Source organism: Thamnophis elegans, chromosome 4 (genome assembly GCF_009769535.1).
Source record: "Thamnophis elegans isolate rThaEle1 chromosome 4, rThaEle1.pri, whole genome shotgun sequence".
Taxonomy (NCBI): Eukaryota; Metazoa; Chordata; class Lepidosauria; order Squamata; family Colubridae; genus Thamnophis; species Thamnophis elegans.
Window position 1 is genome coordinate 28,187,604 of NC_045544.1, and position 21,327 is coordinate 28,208,930.

Consider the following 21,327-nt stretch of genomic DNA (forward strand, 5'->3'; position numbering starts at 1 on the left):
TCTAAATCTCCAAACTCATGAAGGACATGTGATACAGATAGTCCTCAACTTACAACCCAATTGAGCCCAAAATTTATGTTGCTAAGTGAGAAATTTATTAAGAGAATTTGTCCCATTTTATGACTTTTCGTGGCACATTTGTTAAGCAAATCACTGCAATTCTTAAATTAGAAACATGACTGTTAACTGAATCTGGTTTCCCCATTGACTTTGCTTGTCAGAAGATCACAAAAGGGGATCATGTGACTCTGGAACACTGCAACTGTCATAAATGTGAGTCCAAATGTAAGTCATTTGACCTTGGGGATGTTGCAACAGACATAACTGTGAAAAATTGTTATAAGTCATTTTTTTAGTGCTGTTCTAACTTTGAAAGTCATTAAATGAACTGTTGTAAGTCAAGGACTACCTATAAGCATAGTATTTCACTATTGCAACTGGCAATCAATTATGGTACATTTCAGCTGCAACAAGATAGCAGTGTCACCAAGCAAGATTCACTGAATGAAAACAATCTCCCTTTACTTACTGGTGATAGCATTTATATACTGTAATGAGAAAAATGTGATTTGAATTGCTGATTATTGTTTTATCATTACCTACAGTAAACATTAGCAATACCTCTCTTTGTTGTACATGTAAGGCTGTAGCAGTCAGGACTCATAGATTACAAAGTCCAGCAATAGATCTTTAAAAAACAGAAATAAAATATATAAATGGAAGCGCTAGTTGAGACATCATGAAATAAAACAGAACATGTTTTCTCCACCAACTTGGTTGTTTAGCAATCATAATTAGGCTTCATTGTTGAACGTCGTTATATTGCTCTTTTGAGGGATGCGGTGGCTCAGTGGTTAAGATGCTGAGCTTATCAATCAGAAAGGTCAGCAGTTCAGCGGTTTGAATCCCTAGCACCGCATAAAGGAGTGAGCTCCTCTTACTTGTCCCAGCTTCTGCCAACCTAGCATTTCAAAAGCATGTAAAAATGCAAGTATAAAAATAGGAACCACCTTTGGTGGGAAGGTAATTCTGTGTGCCTTTGGTGTTTAGTCATGCCAGCCACATGACCACAGAGACATCTTCGGACAGTGCTGGCTCTTTGACTTTGAAACAGAGATGACCACCGCACCCTAGAGGCGGGAACAACTAGCACATTTGTGCGCGGAGAACCTTTACTTTTATATTGCTCTTTTGGAGCAATGTAGCATTTTGAAATAATCTCCACAGTTCATTACAGCACCAGGAGAAAGAGTTAATACATAAATAGTGATAATCAATATATACAGTATATAAATTGATCTAAAATATCTCTGACCAAGAGCACCGAGAGCAATAGTTACTGCCTAACAAAGGGCAATAGTGACCATCGAAGCTTTGCCCCCTTTTTTATGTATGTGCAATATGTGTGAGGCATGTTGAAAGTGAGGGGAGGGGTTGAAATCTGTAGGCCACATATTATGCAGTACTATCCAAAGCATGCCCTCCCTCCCTATTTTCACAAAGAACTACTCAGTGGCAAATCTGACAAACTCTCAGAACCACTTATTTGGCATTGTGTCAGTGAATGTGAAAAAGAAATCCAACTTCCCAACAGAAAAACGAAATTGACAGGCAATACTCTGCAATCATTACTGTATTCCACTATGATGGTCTCCTTCCTAATTGTCAAAAGTCATATTAGAATAGGTGGTAGCTTACCAGACATTTAAAATACATTTTTCTGACATGTAGAAATGCCCAAACCCCTTTCATTGTCCCACACACATAAGTTCAACTTGTTACACTAGTTGTGTTGTGTAGTGGTGGGCAGTGACGTGCGGTGAGGTTCACGGCCGGTGAGGCAAGTGGGCAAAAGCCGCCCTATGTCTGCCAGCACTAGCCACCCGCGTCGGGACTTCGGTTTTGGTGGGGGGGAGAAAGAAGGGGAAAGCCAGGGCTAGGCAGTCCACTTATACATGTGTGCCCCCGGCCACACACTTCCCCCTTTGCAAAAAGGCGAAGTCGAAGCAAAAGTGGGGAAAGCAGAGCCAGACCCAAAGGCGGTTTGAGGGGGTTGAAGATAAAGCAAGGGGCCAGAGAGGAGCGGGGCGCAGCGCTTCTTACCCAGCTTGGAGAGGCATGGACGGTGGGGTGGGGGACTCCTGGCTCAGTCCTCCTCCCTCAGCGGCCTCTGAGTCAGGGCAGAAGGACGGCCGGAGAGATTCGGGCAAGCAAGCTGTGCACAGTGCTCCAAGAAGCAGCGGCACAAGGGGTGCCCCCCCACCTTCCAGCCTCCCTCCGTCCATCTCCTCCCAACTCGCACGGCAAAAAGAGGGTTTAATGGGACCAGCGGGCGACAAAAGAGGAAAGCGTCCCGGCACTTTAAAGTGCATGCCACTGCCCCGGCCATACAGTGGGACCCGCTGTATGGGCGGAAGGCGCGCTGGCACTTTAAAGTGCATGCCACAGCCCGGCCATACAGCGTGTCCTGCTCTATGGCGAGGCGCAGCGGCATGGCTTTAAAAAATAAAAAATAAAGTGCCAGCCTGCACACCAGCAGAGGTAGGTAAAACACACACACACACACACATACACACAAAAATTACTTATAATAATACAGATTACAATTACTTACAAATAATTTTGAATTCCTCCCTCCGACCCAGGACCCACATACCTTTTCCAGCTGTGTCACAGAGGATTTCAATTCTTCTCTTGTCTGCCACAATGAAAATGTGAAAATGTAAAAAGAAAAAGGCAAGACCTGCTGAAGCCAGGCTGGGATCGTTGCTGCTAGAGTCACCATGTGGATGACTCTGCTTAACTGTTTTAAAAAAGCCTCTAAAAAAAGTGCTCTCTGCAGGAGGAGAGAGAATCACGTGCCTCCTTTGCATAAGGAATTTTTTGCCTTTTAACCCTTGCTTAACTCTGCTCAAGTGATCATAAAGATAGAGTAAAGGAGGCACATGGTTCTCTTGCCTCCTCCTGCACTTAAGCACTAAGCAGAGTCATCCACTGTGACTCTGGCAGCAACTACTTCAGCCTTTTACCTTTTTTTTCTTTTCTTTTCAGGATGACAGTGGTGAGGCCCTGCCTCCCCTGACTGCACATCCCTGGTGGTGGGATACTCCCACTAATGCCAGTCTATTGGCATGCTAACAGAAACATAGCCAGTAACTTGGATTAAAATATTAACATAAAAGAAAAATAATACTCATTGGCTGAAGGAAATACATCCAATTCCAAAATCCAGAAAAAAATGAATTATATTACAAATTAGGAGAAGAGACAAAAGAATCAGAATGATACTTATTCATTGAATAGTGACCAGGTAAACTTCTGTTAGGCAATATTTGTCAAACCTACCTTTAAAAAATATTTGTTTTTATCAACAAATCTACTTAGGACTTATGGCAGTTTGCATCTAATAATTAAACATACAGTATATAGTACCAATACAGTATAAACATAATTTTATGGTTAAAACATAAATTACATTAACATAATTAAACATAAACATGCATATAGTACTTTGATGGAAACCAAACAGTCCAACTAAAAATTCAGAGGAACAATTCCAATAAATGATGGTCAAAAGTTAATTCTGAAATGTTTTCTAAGAGAACTCTAGAGGGTGGTACTCATCTCTGATTCATAGCTGAAGAGCCAGCATTGTCCAAAGATGCTTCCATGGTCATGTGGCCAGCAAGACTATACACTGAGGTATACAGATCGCTGTTATCTTCTCACTGAAGTGATACTATTTATTTACTTGCATTTGCATGCTTTCAAACTGCTAGGTTGGAAGGAGCTAAAGTAGGAGTGGGACCTCATTCCATTATGCAACACTTAGGTCTCAAACTGCCAACCTTCCAGTCCAAAGTAGTATTTAGCAGATTCTGACCAGTTCTGGAGAACTGGTAGTGAAAATTTTGAGTAGTTTGGAGAACTGGTAAATACTACCTATGACTGGTCCCACCTCCCTCTATTCTCTGTCTCCCGAGTTCCAACTGATCGGGAGAGAATGGGGATTTTTGCAATAACCTTCTCCTGGAGTGAGGAGGGAATGTAGATTTCACAATATCCTTCCCCTGTCATGCCCACCAAGCCACGCCCACCAAGCCAAGCCATTCCCACCAAGCCACGCCCACAAAACCGGTAGTAAAAAAAATTGAATCCAACCACTGCTTCCAATCGCAAACCCAGTGTTTGGTTATTTCATAGAAATGGGACCATAAGCCAAACTTTGTGCTTTCTGCCTTAGCCCTCTTACACCATAGAAGTGGAGAATAGCCAATAGCTCGATCATTTTCTATGGATTACAAAATAATCAATTATAATAAATAAATGATGTAATGCATGTCCCACTTATTTGCCAGTAGTGACATACAGCAAACACTGGATTAAGAAGACTTTGGAAGATCCTCTAAATATCTACCTGTAGGTTTTAATACAGGGTTTCTGTACAAATTTCCATTTATATAGACTTTTTTCAACTTTGCTTGGTTTTTTTTAAGCAGTTCTCAGTTGGAATGGATTCCAGGAAGAACAATCAACTTCCATTTCAAATTATTTTAACATCCTAAACTACATTGCTCTACTCTGCAGATCTGCTTCCGACATGGTTCCAGTTTATTATCTGCTTTTCATTTTCCAGTGCATCAGACATGCTACCACACCAAGCCCTTTCACAGCTTACAGTACTTCTGAATGCATGCAATTATTTATGCTCAGTGTTGAATTGAACTTGATAGATAACACAAGGAAAACTAAGGAATAGATTTGTTTGTGTAAGATTATTTTAAGCTGGCTAGAAGTAGCTGAAAATCTCAAGGGAGGGAATACAAAGCAACTGGGCAACCCAACTGTTTCTCATCTTTCTGTAATTCATAGGGTTTACACATAATAAGATTAGGAAGCAATACACAGACACAATTAAAATGCTTCCTAATGAAATGAGGGAGGGGGGAATGCTGCGACATTTGATGATTTATATCTAGCATTATTCTTTGACAGCATCATAACTGACAAAGACTTTAATTCAATGAAATGATTATATTTTATAAACAAGATATTTGGCATACATTGACAAACAAAGCATGACAATTTCAGATACAAATGACATTGGAATAACTAAGCATAGTTGAATTCATTGGACATGTAGATTACTTTTTGTAGTATTTTTGATTTCAAAAGAAAGGAACATTTTTGAGAGCTAAATTGCTATAATTCCTTTGGTCAATGCAATTGACATTACAAATTGACTTTTCGCTGAAATTCAAACAGATCAGAGCTCTCTGAACAGGTTATAAATGCATCATAAATTCAAGCCACTTATGATCTTTTTTAGTTTATATTTAGTGCTTTGTTTATACCATGATTTTTTTTTTTTAAAGCGACCAACTTTGATACTGGGCCGGAGATATGCATACATCATTTGTCAAATAATTGATAAAGATGTGAAACCAATGCTTATATGCTTATTTCTCTGACATAGTAAGGGTAATAAAAGATTACTTGTGATCTCAAAAATAACCCAAACTGATGCATTTCAAAAGTATTTTTATCAGGTTTGCAAGATCTTAACAACATCTCAGATATCAAATTCTGTAAATCATGAAAACATATTTCTGTATTCATTGCAGGATAACGGCAATTTAAATGGGAATTTCATATTAATACATGATGTGCTACTAGTGTTAACTCCTGGTGATCCCTTGCACTAGTCTCTGAAAGACCAATGTTTTCAGAAGTGGTTGGGTTTTTGGTTCTTTTTTTTTTTTTTACTCTAGGGCTGAAATGGTCCAAGGACACCCAGCTGTATTTCATGGCTAAGGCAACAGCATCCTGGTTTCAGTATCAATGGCTCAGTGATTAAGATGCTGAGCTTGTCAACTGAAAATCCGGTTTGAGACTCAGGTGTCACCGGGTTTGAGACCCAAGAGGCAGCTCTTAGTAACCTAGCAGTTTGATAGCATGCAAATGCAAGGAGATAAAAGGTACTGCTTCAGCAGAAAATTTTCTGCATTGCATATTTTCATGCTGGCCATAAGATTACAGAAACAACTCTCAGACAATGCAGGTCACTAGGCTGAGAATTGGAGCTGAGCACTGTCCCCTTGAATTGATCATGACTGGACAGGGGAACCTTTAAACCTTAACAGAATCTTGAAAGCCTACAGCATTTCTCTTTCCCACAAGGAGGGGATTTTTATGTATGAGGAGGCACTGAGGTAACGTTCAACAGGAACCTTTATTGACAACTGAACTGACAGCAAGTTTTAGAACAAGCGCGCTGGACAGCACTGCCTGACAGCTATTTCTACTGATAGCTGTCAGGCGGGCAACCAATGGGGTGGCCGCAATTCTCCCACCGGCCGGCAGCCAGGCCAGAGCCATCATCTTCTTGCAAGGCATGGCTTGGCTGCCGGCTGCATCAGGGGGATGCAACACCCCTTCCCCCTGGATAGCGAATGCGTAGTCGTTCAAGTACTTCGGTCGACTACCCATGCGCTGAGAGCACCTCAGTCTGGGTGTGTCTGCCAAAGGCGTCAGAGGAGGTTCTTCGGAATGACGCCGCTGATCTGGAGGCCAGCCCCTCGCCTCGCGCTGAGATTTATAGGCAAGTTCGCGGCCGCGGTAAGTAGCAGGAGGCAAGCCACCGGGCAGGTCGGAGCGAGCTGTTTGAGGCTGGAGACCAGAGTTGGGCGGTGCGGCTGGAGTGGCGATGGCAGGGTGACCAGGGGCTGGGTGGTCGTGCAGCGGTGCAACTGGTTTACATGGGGCCACCAAACTTGTCTGTTGCAGAGTTGGACCCTGTAGGAATAGGGCCCCGTTAGTTCAAGCACCACGGCCGGCAACCACTTCGGTTCACCCAAGTAGTTCTGAGCATAAAACCCCTCCCCCACCAGGAAGGACTGTGGGGCATCCGGTCGGGGAACAGACAAGGGGGCGAAGTGGGGGTGCAGCGGTCCAGTGTGGTACGGAGCCGGCGGCCCATTAGGACCTCGGCGGGGGATTTTCCAGTGGAGGAAACATGGGGTAGAGTGTTGGGCCTGGAGGTAGGTGCAGAGGCGGGCAGGTGGCAGAGGCGGGCCAGGCCTTCCTTGGCAGAGGCAAATAGCGCGCTCTGCCATTCCATTGCCAGCGGGGTGATAGGGCGCCACCGGGGCATGGGGAACCCCCAGGCTGGCCAGGTAGAGTTTGAACTTGGCAGAAGCAAATTGGGGGCTGTTATCGAACACGAGAATGTCGGAATGCCATGGGTCGAGAAAAGGCACTTGAGGGACTGGATGGTGGCAGTAGAAGTCAGGGAACGCATGGGCGTCAATACTAGGAGGAAAGTGCGACCATCACAGGGCCAAAGAAGTCCACATGGATGCGACTCTAGGGGGCGGATGGGGTTTCCCACGCCCAGGAAGGTGAAGCCGGAGGTGCAGGCTGGACAGCCTGGCAGGGAGGACACCGCTGCACTCAGCCAGCGATGTCCGCATCCATGGAGGGCCATCAGACATATCCGTGGCCGAGGGCGTTCATGCAGACTATGCCTGGGTGGCCCTCGTGGAAGCGACGCAGGACTAACTGGTGCAGGGCAGCAGGACACCACCAGGATTTCCAGAGGAGGCAGCCCTGGACAAGGGAGAGTTCGTTGCGGCGGAGGAGGAACGGCAGGAACTCGGGGGACCAAGAATTCGCCATCCAGCCCTAGCGGATGGCATCCAGGATGCACCAAAGTATTGGGTCGGAGGATGTGGCCTGGGCAATGTCGGAGGCAGAGAGCGGCAGCTCCAAGTCATCTACGAGGAAGACGCTGGAGGCCATGGAAGGGGCAGGGTTGGTAACCTGGGTGGGCAGTGGACATCAGCTCAACGCATCTGCGTGGCCCATATGCTTCCTGGCTGGTAGCGCAGCCGGTACGAATAAGCGGCAAGGAATTCGGACCAGCGGGACATGTGGTGGTGACAGGATGGGAGGGGTGGCCCGATCCTCTGCTAAGATACCCAGAAGGGGTTTGTGGTCCATGAGGAGGGTGAATGGACAGCCATAGAGGTAGTGGTGAAAACGTTTCATCCCAGCTATGGCACCAGAGCCTCCTTGTCCAGGTGGCTGTAATTCCGTTCAGCCCTGGACAAGGTGCGTGAATAGAAGGCAATGGGGGCCCCCAAACCATCGGGAAAGGAGTGGCTCAAGACGGCCCCCACGCCATAGGGGGATGCGTTGCAAGCCAGCAGGAGGGGCAAGTTCTCGTCATACTGGATGAGCACAGGGGAAGCTGTCAACAGGCATTTGACAGCCACGAGCGCATGCGCCTCGTGGCTGGACCATACCCAGGGAGCAGAAGAATTGAGCAGGCGGTGAAGGGGCTCCGCCACTGATGCCTTATGCGGAATGAAAGCGGTGTAAAAATTAAGCAGTCCAAGAATGCCTGAAGCTCCACCTTGTTGGAGGGGGTGGGGGCATTGGTAATGGCCTCCACTTTAGTGGGAGAGGGGTGGATACCCGGGCATCCATGCGGAACCCCAGGAAGTCAACGGAGGAGACTCCCAGCTGGCATTTGGAGCGCTTCAGGTGGAGACCTGAGGCGCAAAACTGGCCAGTACAGTACGCAGGGTGGAGATGAGTCCTGATTGGTCTGGGGTGGCAATAAGGACACCATCAAAGTATGGTGTCACTCCAGGGATGCCATGGAGCAGGCGCTCCATGAGTCCCTGAAAGAGACCAGGGGCCATGTTGATGCCGAATTGCAGGCACTTGCAGCAGAACGTGCCCTGGTGGGTAACAATGGTCTGGGTGGTGGCCGTAGCGTCATCTACTGGCAATTGCTGATACACTTGGGCCAGGTCCAATTTGGCAAAAATCTTGTTCTGGCCCAAGGAATGTAGCATATGCTGGACCACTGGCACCGGGTAGGGGTGAGACTGCAGCACCTTGTTAACTGTATTTTTGTAGTCAGCACAGACCCTCAGGAAGCCGTCAGACTTTATGGGGAGGACAATAGGCGTCTCCCAAGGGGCATGATCCACTGGCTAGAATGCCCTGGGAGATACATTTGTCCAATTCGGCATCAACTTTTGCCCGAAGCGCAAAGGGCACCCTGCGAGCTTTGAGGCAAATAGGCACCACCAAGGGGTCTAAACTCAGGGAGATGGGAGTGCCATTTTAACGGCCCAGGGCATCACTGAAAACATCAACGAATTCAGCGACGAGATGGTCCAAATCAGAGGCCAGCCTGAGGGAATTGACCCCAGCGATGGACAGGCCGAAGGCTTTGAACCAGTGCAGCCCCAGGAGAGTGGTCAAGGAATTCCAGATCACTATGAGGGGCAAGGGACCCTGGAACCACCCATACTGGACTGGCAAGATGACGGAACCCAGGACAGGAATGGAAGTCCCCTGATAGTCCCTGAGGAGGCAAGGGACAGAAGAAAGTCGGTCCCAACAGAAGCGGGGAAAGAGCTGTCTCAGAGTGTTCCAGGAGATGATGGATCGTGAGGAACCCGTATCCAGCTCCATGGTGCAGGGTCGGCCGGCCAGTAAGATGTGAAGGTGCATCTTACCCCGGCCCCCTGATGCAGTCGAAGCCAAGTCCAGCAGCCATTCGGGACAGAACCCCTTGGGTTCTGAGACAGTGTAGCACCCTTGGTGGGAATAAGAAGGAATGGATGCAGGCCGGCGCCCGGCAGGAGCTCTGGCAGGCTGTGGCACTGAGTCAGGGGATCGGCACACCGCAGCAATGTGGCCTTTCTTGCCACACTGGTGGCAGAGGGCGGCCGGAAGCGGCAGGATGAGTGAGGATGGCAGCCGCCACAGCTAAGGCAGGCCCCAGCATCTCTGAAGGAGAGAGTCCTGAGGCGATCCACTGTGACGTCGAAGTCAGACCGAGGGTCCTCCAGGCCCAACTGGCAGTGGACAGCAGACAGAGGAAGAGAAGCCGTGACCAAAGAGGGAAACGGCGGAGATCCAGGTGGACTTGCTTGCCATCTCGTATGCTCGTGCCTCATCCACGGCAATTTTCATCGAGAGCTCTGAGCGGGAAAGGATGCGGCGGTGGAGGTTTATATCTAGAAGGCCATATATAAACTGCTCCAAGAGCGCGTCATCCAAGTCCATGAACTCGCAATCTATGGCGGCGGTACGAAGCTCAGCCACATACTGGCTTATAGACTGGCCCTCCCGTTGTATACATCGACGGAAGTATTGGCATCTAGCATAACGGGAAGGAGCCGGCTCATAGTGAATCTTGAGGCATGACAGAAGAATGTCAAACAGAATTGAGTGAGAAGGCGAAGGAGCTGACAGGGCGCGGGCGGTGGCAAATATCTCCGCACCACAATAATGAAAAAAGACACCACACTTCCTCCCCTCAGGAAGGTTGGTGAGGCCGTGGGCCTGCAGAAATATCTCAAATCTTTTGAGGAAGGCGTCCCAACTCTCCACCACAGGACGAAAAGGAGAGAAGGAAGAAGCGGCAGCAAGAGCTGGGATGTGCACTGGGTCAACTTCGCTCATCCTCGTCACCAGTTTTATGTACGAGGAGGCACTGAGGTAACGTTCAACAGGAACCTTTATTGAGAACTGAACTGACAGCAACTTTCAGAACACACGTGCTGGACAGCGCCGCCTGACAGCTATTTATACTGATAGCTGTCAGGCAGGTGACCAATGGGGTGGCCACAATTCTCCCATCGGTCAGCAGCCGCGCCAGAGCCAATCATCTTCTTGCAAGGTGTAGCTTGGCTGCCGGCTGTGTCAGTGGGACGCAACAGGGATAATATTGAGGGCTTAAAAAAAAACCTCATTCTGTTTTTTCCAGGCTAAGTTCATGTTTCCCCAATAGATGACATATGTTTTCTTCTAGGCCATTTCCAGGATCTCTTCTATACCCTTCCATTTCTACTTGTATGTCTGCCAACAAATTGGCTTCTCCTACTTCTTGCCATCAAAATCTATTTTGTGGTCTCTAGGCATCTGAAGTCACTCCATAAGTTCATCGGCCTTGCCACAGTAGCTTGGATTCCTGCATCTCACAGCCTTGGCCTAGTGTCACCCCTAAAGGTTTTTCATCTCTTTAGTTATATAAAAATAATATTTTGAATAGACTTTCTATCAAAATAATAATGATGGTGATGGTCTCTACAGGTACATACAAGTGGCTTGCAACTGAGGATGTGCACCTCCATTTCTGACCTGGTTTTGATTTTTCCTAAAAATAAGGAAACATACCAGAATAATAGAGTTGGAAGGGACCTTGGAGGTCTTCTAGTCCAACGCCCTGCTTAAGCAGGAAACCTTATGCCATTTCAGACAAATTGTTATCTAATCTCTTCTTTAAAATCTCCAGTGTGGAACACTCACAACTTCTGAAGGCAAGCCATTCCACTTTTAAAGTTTTTTTTAAAGGGAGTACCACTGCAAACTTTGGGAAATATACTGAAGATTTATATGTTGTTATTTTTTAGCATCCAGTTTATCTCATTTCTAGACTGCCTGACTGAATGAATTTTAGCAGCTGTGGTCTTGTCAAACATCAAAAGCATAAGATGTTGTTGATGGACTTTCAAAAGCAGAATAGAAGTTTATTGGTCATATCAGTGATGGTGAACCTTTATTGGCTCACATGCCAAAAGCAGGGGGAGCAGAGGGGGCCGTGTGCAAGTGTGTCATACCCATAATGCTTTGCACATGACGCCAGTGTGTATGCGTGCACAACCCCAGTGGGCATACGCACACAACCAGCACTCCCCTCATTTTTCACGTGCTTTTTCACCCTCCCTAGTCTCCAGAAGCTTTATAGGAGCCTGGAGAGGGCGAAAACAGCCTTCCCCGCCCCACCTCCTGAGGACCTCTGCAGGCGGACTTCCGGTTTGCTCGTAGGGCTGATTTTAGCTCTCTGGAGCATTCAGGAGCCCTCAGGAGGCTTCCTGAATGCTCAGAGGGCTAAAATCAGCCCTACAAGCAACCTGGAAATGACTTCCAGTTTGCTCATAGTGTCATTTTTGCCCTCCGGAGCCTTTAGGTAAGCCGCCTAATGGCTTCTGAATGCTCCAGAGGGCTAAAACCGGCCCTACGAGCAAACCAGAAGTCCGTTCTTGAACCTCCAGTTGTCTGTAGGCCCAGTTTTCACGCTCTTTTTCACATCATTTTCACGCTCAGTTTTTCACGCTCGGGAGACCAAAGAATGCCCTCCAAAAAAGGCTGAAGTCAGCTGGCCAGTGCACGCATGCTCGCTGGCCAGCTGACAGGACAAGTCTTGCATGCCCTGACAAATGGCTCCACATGCCACCTGCGGCACGGGTGTCATAGGTTCGCCATCATGGGTCTATATACAACTTGAGGTCAATAGTTATTATTATTTTGACCCATTTTTTAAGCTATAAAAATTGGGGTTTTTATAACCATCTTTTATCTATCTGGCATTCAAGGAAGCTAGCAATGAAAATTAAAATATGAACCATTATTCCAGTATTATCAGATATACAATCCAAATTCCAGAACAGCTAGCTTCAAATGTGGACCACTGACCTAGTTTCTAGCAACGTAACTGGGAATATGATGGTGATGATTTTTATAGATGAAAAGATACTACCAAATGTCTTCCTGGCACAACTTTACTTCCCTCAGCAGAAACTGAGCATAATATTTTGTTATTTTGTTTAATAGGAAGTATGTTAAGCTTTTTTACCTGCTGCTTTGAAGAACAGAAGGGAAACTTCTGAAGAACTGCACCGAGCTCAGGAGTTAAGAGCTATACACCTGGGATTTGGAGGAAAAATAAAAATTACACTTTGCTTCTTTTATTAAAATACAATTCAGCCTATTTCCCTTGATACTTCTTTGCTGTGAAAATTTGAAACTAAATGGTAGTAGCTTTGTGGTTTTTAACTTTTAGACTGCCATTCTTTTAAAAATGGAAATATCCGTGTGGCTTATAAATTTGATTGACTACATTACAAACTGTGGTTCAAATGGACCATATTATACTACATTTGATTTTTTTAACCATGGCCAAAAAAAAAATAGTATCTGACTATATACCTCTGGTGGTTGCGCAAGCATAAACAATTTAGAGTAAAGCAAAATTAATACATTTGGAATATAAAAAGTCAAAATTGGAAGCAAAAGAAACAGCAATCCAATATACATCTTTTGCCTAGGGGCAGTGGTCTTTTCCACACACACAAAAATCAATAACATCTCACAGCTCTCTAGGTAATACAAGACTTTAACTACAGGAGAATGTGGAGGTATTCAAAGGAATGCATCAAGGATATCATTCCTGGAGATGTACTGCAATGTCACTTAGTAAACCTTCCATTTCATCAACGTCATTGCAACTGTTGAAAATAAGCTGATCTGATCTGAGACAAACAAACAAAATCACTAAGCAGCAATAGGAACCTTTAGCACTTAGCAATAGCACTTAGATTTAGATCATAGTGCTTTGCAGCCCTCTCTAAGTGGGTTGCAGAGTCAACATATTGCCCTCCAACAATCTCAGTCCTCATTTACTGACCTCAAAAGGCTGGAAGGCTGTGTCAACTTTGAACGGGTCAGGATCGAACTCCTGGCTGTGGGAATGCAGAGTTTGCTGGCGAGAATGCATTCTAACCATTGTACCACCACATCTCTTCCTTTAGTAGAGCTTAACTTCTTCTGACATCCAAAAGTATTTTTTCCCTTAAAGGATTTTTTTTCTTTGTACAAGGGTAGAATATGCTCATATTAAATTATGTAGCATTTGTATTTTAATTTCTACAAACAAATTTTAAAAAGTTAAAAACAATGCAGTTTAATCAATACATTAAGAAAAAAAATATTGTAGCAAATAGATAGAAAGAAAATAAGAAAAAGAAGAGGAAAAAGGGAAAAGGAAAAGTAAATATTATAGAGAAGCTACCATATCAATCTTAATAGTGCTTAGAAACTAATAATCAGACCGATAAATCACAAGTTCATTTATTTCTTCAGTAAAAGATTTCCAGTTACAAAGAAATGAAATTATTGTCTTTTTCCTAAGTGGACAAGTCATTTCTGCTTTCTCTGCTAATTCTGTCATCATCACCAATTTTTTCCATTGTGTGTGTTTCAAAGTCTTATTCAATTATGTAATTTTAATGTAAGCAATAACAAAGTTTAATCAAAATCATCATCACTAGGGAAAGATACTTAGTGGAAAGCACAGCCAAAGGCTTAAAGCTATTTGTTCTCCCTCATCAAGCCACGGCCATGAACCACACAGAATAAAATACTAGTTGTTGTTCAGGATTATTTCTGAGCCTCACCGGTTTTAGTCCCACAATTTGCTTAATCCAGTCAGCCAGGCACTGATCATTGTCCTGATCAATACTTCTGACAGTACACAAGAGGTCAATTAATGCATAGTTTGGGCAATACAAAGTCCATCACCTTTTCTCCAGATACACCCTTCTTTTGGACTTCAGTTAGCAATAGAAATAGACTTATTTAGCACTTAGTGATTTACATTTAGTGCTCTACAGCCCTCTCTAAGCAGTTTAACAGTCAGCAATTACCCCCACCAATCTGGATCCTCATGTTACTGACCTCAAAAGGATGAAGGCTGAGTCAATCTTGAGCTGGTCAGGATCGAACTCCTGGCAGTGAGCAGAGTTAGCATGCAATACTGCATTCTAATCACTGCACCACCAGAGCTTTTTTCTATTCTTCTCAGTCACAGCTGACATTTGATATTATATTGATGATGGCTATTCTAAATGATCCATTTGATTTCCATGTATCTTAGGACTGGTTAATGTGTGATATAATTGAACTACAGATTTATTTAGAGTTCTCAAATTGGTCAAACTTCTGCTAGGAGGTATGGATTGAATCCTAAATAGTTGATTCATTATGCAAAGATGGGATGATTTATTTTTAAGGAAGTACACACCATCTTGTGCGACATTTTTCAACTAAGTAAAATTAATCTCATTTTTGCAGTGACATTGTGAAGTTTCAGTTAATTCTGGACTTATAACTGAGCGTAGGGTCTTTAAATCTTATGTCCTGCAGGAAAATCAACAGGAGTTGAAAATGAAATGCTTAACTTAACAAATGGCTGACACATAAATGTGAGCTGTGGGAGTTCACATGTGAACATCACTTCATGCAAATGCTGTTTTTATTGTTGCTACAATAAGGTTTTAAAAGGAACTATTAAATATGACTTTTACAAATTATTCCTTTAAACAGAAAGTCTCAGTGACAACATACTGAGTGCCACAGTGGTTCATTGCTTCTTGTTCTAATCTCCAAAATTGGCAGTCAGAAGATACATTTGCTGAATAATTATCTAAGAAAAACTTTCAAATTATTTGGATTTTGCTGCAGAAGACACGAATATTTGTTATCATTGGGATAGATTTAATGTTATATTGGAATAATTTATTTCAGATAATTGTAGTAACTTTTCTGGAATGTATGGGCTATTTGTCTTGTTAAATGAAATGCTTCAATTCCAAACTATTCCATCCATCCATCCATCCATCCATCCATCCATCCATCATCCTCTCTGCAGTATCATCTATCTATACTATCTATCTATCTATCTATCTATCTATCTATCTATTATCTATCTATCTATCTATCTACAATCTATTTCCTTCCTCCCTTTCCTCCTTTCTTTCTTTCTTTTCTTTTTTCTTCTTTCTTTTTTCTTTCTATTCCATTTTAATTATTTAATCAATTTAAATCTGTTTTGACAAATTATACAACTCAATGGCTTTGTGTATATGTAAAACAAAAATAGGTAGAAGATAACATCTTGAAACACTTTTCAATGTATGATAGTCTTCCTCACCAACAATCATTGAAATTTTTACATTTTTAAGACGGGAAGGGCATATATCTGAAATCTGAGAAGCTGGGGGATGGGGAAGCTCATCTTTATTTTGTACGGTAAAAGCCAAATATTCATATGAGATACACACTTTGACTACTTATATTTAAATTAATCGAAAACCATACATACCATTATGAGCATTTCTTCAAAGCTCTCTGCTTTTAGAAGAAAGAACTTTTACCAAATTGAATAAAACTTGGTAGAAAAAGTCCAAAAAATTTTTTCTTGGTAGTACAATATTGTTCTTTAAGAAAGAGAGGAAGGAAGGAAGAAGAAGAAAGAAAGAAGAAAAGAAAAGAAAGAAAAAAAAAGAAAGAAAAGAAAGAAAGAAAAAAAAAAAAAAAAAAGAAGGGAAAAAGGGAAGGGGAGGAAAAAAAAAAGAAAAAAAAGGAAAGGAAAGAGAAGGAAAGAGAAAGAAAGAAAGAAAGAAAGAAAAAAAAAAAAAGAAGAAAAAAAAAAAAGAAAAGAAAGAAAGAAAAGAAAGAAAAGAAAGAAAAGAAAGAAAAGAAAAAAGAAAAGAAAGAAAAAAGAAAGAAAGAAAGAAAGAAAAGCTCTAAATACATAGATATATCCCACAACATTTCTTCTGCCATTCTGTACAGTTCTGGAACACTGAAAAACTTCAGTATTGTGATATGAATGTTTTTTGTCTTCCCCCCCAAAGATCTTGTGAACAGTTCTATCACTGAATTCAATGATATTATATTTTGAAGGCTCTATAATTAGTGTGCTATCTACTTCTGCAGGGGTCCTAATAATTCAGCAGGTATCATAATAACAAGCAATTTTGTTATTACATTTGTTTATATTAATTAAATCCATTCCAGCTCCCTAAAGCCAGAAAGTATTACCACAGATCCACAGATCACTGTTCAAGAAGAATCTCTGCTTTAATTATAGTCAGTTATATTCAACTAAGCACTATTTCTAGACTGGTAATCATTATATCTTCATTGAACTCATGGTGTATCTTTTATGGGGTCTTTGAGCTGTTAACAGAGTTTAAGCTTTTGATAAGATTTAATCCATAAAGGTGGAGTATTAAAGATGCTATAATGACTCTTATAAAATATGTAGCATAGATTAATTAAGGTGGAAGGATACTAACATAGAAGTTGAACTTCTTGTTCTGTGTATGAATTGCTAAATCATTTTAGTTTCTGTTTGAGGACCACTAATGAAGGGGAACATATCACTTCATGAAGCAACAGATTCCACAGCTTAAGTGCTCTTGGAGTCAAGAAATCCTTCTAGCATCTAACTCAAATCTGTAATTTCAATCCATTTGTTATAGTCCCACTCCATAGAACAACAGAAAACCTACATGTCTCCTTCTTTTGTATGATGTCTTTTTAATCTGAAGGCTGTTACCATAACTCCTCTTGTTCTTCTCTTCTGCAGGCTGAATATAGTAATTTCCTTTACCTGTTCCCCATAGCAGTTTCCAGTCTTCTCATCTTGGTAGCCCTCCTCCAAATTCATTCCAGTTTGTTAATCTCCTTATTGGAAGACAGTGTCCAGAACATGACACAATGTTGTGGAAGGTACAAATTAAGACAAAATAGAGTGATAAATTACCTGATCTCTATACCTCTGCTAATAAACCAAAAAGAGAAACCTGTGTGACTTTTAAACATCTTTATCACACTTGACTTATGTTAACTTCTTTTTACTAGAACACCCAGATTTTTTTATATGTACTAAATTAGTACATATACTAAATTAGTCTCCCCTATTGTATATTTGTGCTTTTTTCTTTTAAAAAAAATCCTCCCAGACATGGAACATTGCATTTATTTTGGTGAATTTATACTTGTTTGTTTCACTCTTCTGCTCAGCTTTCTCCAGATCTGTATTTTTTTCATTATTTGCTTTCTCTTCTAAAGTATTAACCATTCATCCTGGCTTTGTGTTATCTCAGGACAGAAAAGTGGAGTTCTGGAGTGGAGTTCTTGTCAGCCCACCCATGTAAACACAGAGGAAACAGGACCAGGCAAATTACATTAATTTATTGTAAGGCTATAGTTAGCCTGTAACTGTATAGTTACAGTTAGCCTGTAACTGAATCTCGCAAGTCTGAACATACAAATACAAATTTCCAGCCACTTTTAACTATTAAGTTCATTAGGAAGGGCACTTTCTCTTTTTATTTCTTGGCTGTTTACAATTGTAGGCTCCTCCCTCTCTTGTCTGATCAGTTCCTAGGCAGTATCCTCTCTCCCTTTCCCTCAAGGTTATCTAAGGATTCCATGACAATTCTAGAGTGGAGATCCCTGGCCAGAGGTGGGTTCCTACCGGTTCGAACCGGTTCAGCCGAACCAGTAGTGGTTTTGTGACCTGGGTTGCTGGAACTGGCAGAGACCCAGACCTGCCACACCCAGTTCTGAACCAGTTCTCCTATGGGGCTGCCATCTTGATTTTTGTACAATTGTAATTGCACAATTTATTTATTTTTATTCTTTTAACATTTTGTACATATGCAGACCTATTTTTGTGCAAATGCATCTGCGCTCGCTTCGCTCACATGCAAAATTTTTGCATGCAACGAAGCAGCAGTAATGCTAGGAGAAACCCATCCCTGGCCCTGGCCCTGGCCCTCTGCTGCATATGTTCTCCAAACCGATAAGCTGATTATGATTAGTCCTCTGATGTGATTATTCAGGAAAGTATAACAATTACATCATCTACCCATTGTTTTACAATTCTATAAATGAGACTATAAGTAGAGACTTTGCCAGAAGCTTTCCTGAAGTCAAGATATGTTATGATCATGGCATCACCCAATATATTAAGTACTCAAGTAGATGTCTTCTTGATTTATAATTAATATTTATCCCTCTCTCTATGAAGAGAATTCCTTTGGATATTCATATTCAACAAGTTAAATCGATCTGATTTTTAAAAATCAAATGGATTTGATAAATCAGACTGTTCAAAACATAGCATAAATATTGGTTTTTCTGAGTTTTTCTCTAGCATGGAGGAGTTTTGAAGCTATCCAAAGGAGGAAGTATAGGAGAAGTAAAGTATAAGAATAGTAAAGAAATTGTATTATCAAAGTATATCTATGTGTAGATAGCAGTAGACTTATATACCGCTTCATAGGCCTTTCAGGCCTCTCTAAGCGGTTTACAGAGAGTCAGCATATTGCCCCCAACAATCTGGGTCCTCATTTTACCCACCTCGGAAGGATGGAAGGCTGAGTCAACCCTGAGCCGGTGAGATTTGAACCGCTGACCTGCTGATCTAGCAGTAGCCTGCAGTGCTGCATTTAACCACTGTGCCACCTTGGCTCTTATTATTTTATAGAACTTTGTAAATCAATACCAGCACTCAGAATATTTTAGAAGTCACTAACAACTCTTAACACTGACACAAACAATCATTCAAAAAAGAAGACTAAATGATATCTGGGTGAAAACTGCCAAGAAATCTATAACAACATTGAAGATTTGTCCCCTTTTTGTAACTCTATAATCTGACCATGATCCCACTTCTAAGCCTTGCTATAACAGAAGAACATGAAATAGTCTCAGAAAGAAGCTATGCTATGACACTTCCATCATATCTACCTAGGGCACATTTAAAATATTCTGCTAGGCCAAACAGAGTAACCCAGGAATGACAATGGTAGAACCTTCTCGGTTCCATTCTTTATCTACCAGCCTATCTATCTTTGTCTACAAAAATAGCTGGTTTTGAGAAGGAAGAAAAGCTGAGGCCATTTTGTGTTGAAGCTTCCACAGATCTCCTGGGCCTTTGAAGTTGTTTCTGAATCCTGTACTTTCTAATTCATGTCCTGATAAAGTTAGCTTTATTCCTGTGTGCTGCTTTAGAGAAAGGAAATCTGGTAGTTGACTTGTCTTTTACACAAAATTAGGGTCAAAAATAAAAACCTACATGTCATACTCAGCTGATATAATAATTAATATCATATCCTTCAATAGTAAGGATAATAAGGAAACATGGTACAAATATTATCAATGACAAAACTCCCGGTATATAGGGAATAGTCAAATGTTCATGTGGCATGTAGCACTGATTCTGCGATTCTGCAAGTACCTTTGTTTCATAAAAATACCAAGTATACATTTTGAAATAGTAAGATGTAACTAATTACAAATACTCAACAACACATCATTATAAAAACATATTATGCTATTGATTAGTAAATTTCATTTAATTATATTTTGCTAATGTTTGTTTTGTACTTTCTGCATTAAATTAATATTTTAAATATGAATCATCAGAGAAATTTATTAGAGTTTATAACTACTTAATTTCTGACTTGGAACTACTTTAATATCATTAATTCAACAAATCAGTATAAACAGAAAATACTAATTGTACTGGCTCTTTTTCCCCAACCTGTTTATTACCCAGAAAATTATAATTAGACATTCAGTATGTGAACTTTTAATTCAAAATCATTTGAATCAGCCAATTCTAATAAAGTTTCATGGGCTCCTTCCCAGTCAAATCAACGCTATGATAAATCACCTTATCACAAAGCATTGTGGTGATACTACTTCAACCTGTTTTAACTAGGATAAGGTACATTGACTGATTGATTAACTACAGTTGTACAATCACAATGGCCCAACCATTTTCACTTTGATGGCTATATACACCCAACCTCCCAAAAGAATCAAATATTCACTAGTTGTGTGAAGGCCATAAGAGCAGGAGTCACCTTCATCTTAATGGGTAAACTGCTCCAAAGAAGGGGAAATCTACAGAAAGGATATGTTGTTGAGCTTCACAAAGTAGGAGTGAAACTAAATTGCAAACCATAACTTAGAAACAAAATAAATGCCATTACACTGCACACTAAACCAAACCCATTAAGGTTCACCACAGTTTATCAACTTAGTAAGCAACCACCATAAGAGACATCAAGATGGGCAATAGCCTGTGGTAAGTGTTCCTTTTGTTGCTAAAGGATATCACTATTAAAAACACTATCCACCACCATTTTGTAGAGATTGGAATATCTGCAGAGTTGTTATGATTTCTTTCTCTATTCATGTTTGATTGGAATTGTTGTTCTCTTCGGCTGATGAGATTTTTTATCGCTATGCTAATCTGCTCTGTCTTTTATGTCTGTCTGCTCTGTCTTTTATGGGAGAAGTACATAAAAGCATTAATGACCATATGTGTAATACTTAACTAGTTGCTTCTTAGAATAGGATCTCAATAGTGTTTTTGAGAAATGAAATGTCTCCCGCCACTTGCTAAATGATGTGTGTTCAAATTCACAACAATATTCATCCTGTCACTGTTTAAGTATCAGAATCACACTCAAATTGTGACTTAGAGGATACTCCAATGTGAACAGGTTGTCACTTTTTTTTTGAAATTCACTGTTCCCTTTTCCGCAAGAGCATCTTTATTCTTCAAAGAAAGAAAATGAAGAGCCGTTTCAGAGGAAAATAAAATAGCAAATGGATGCTGAATGGTTTTGTGCCACGTGTCAAAGAAAAGATGGA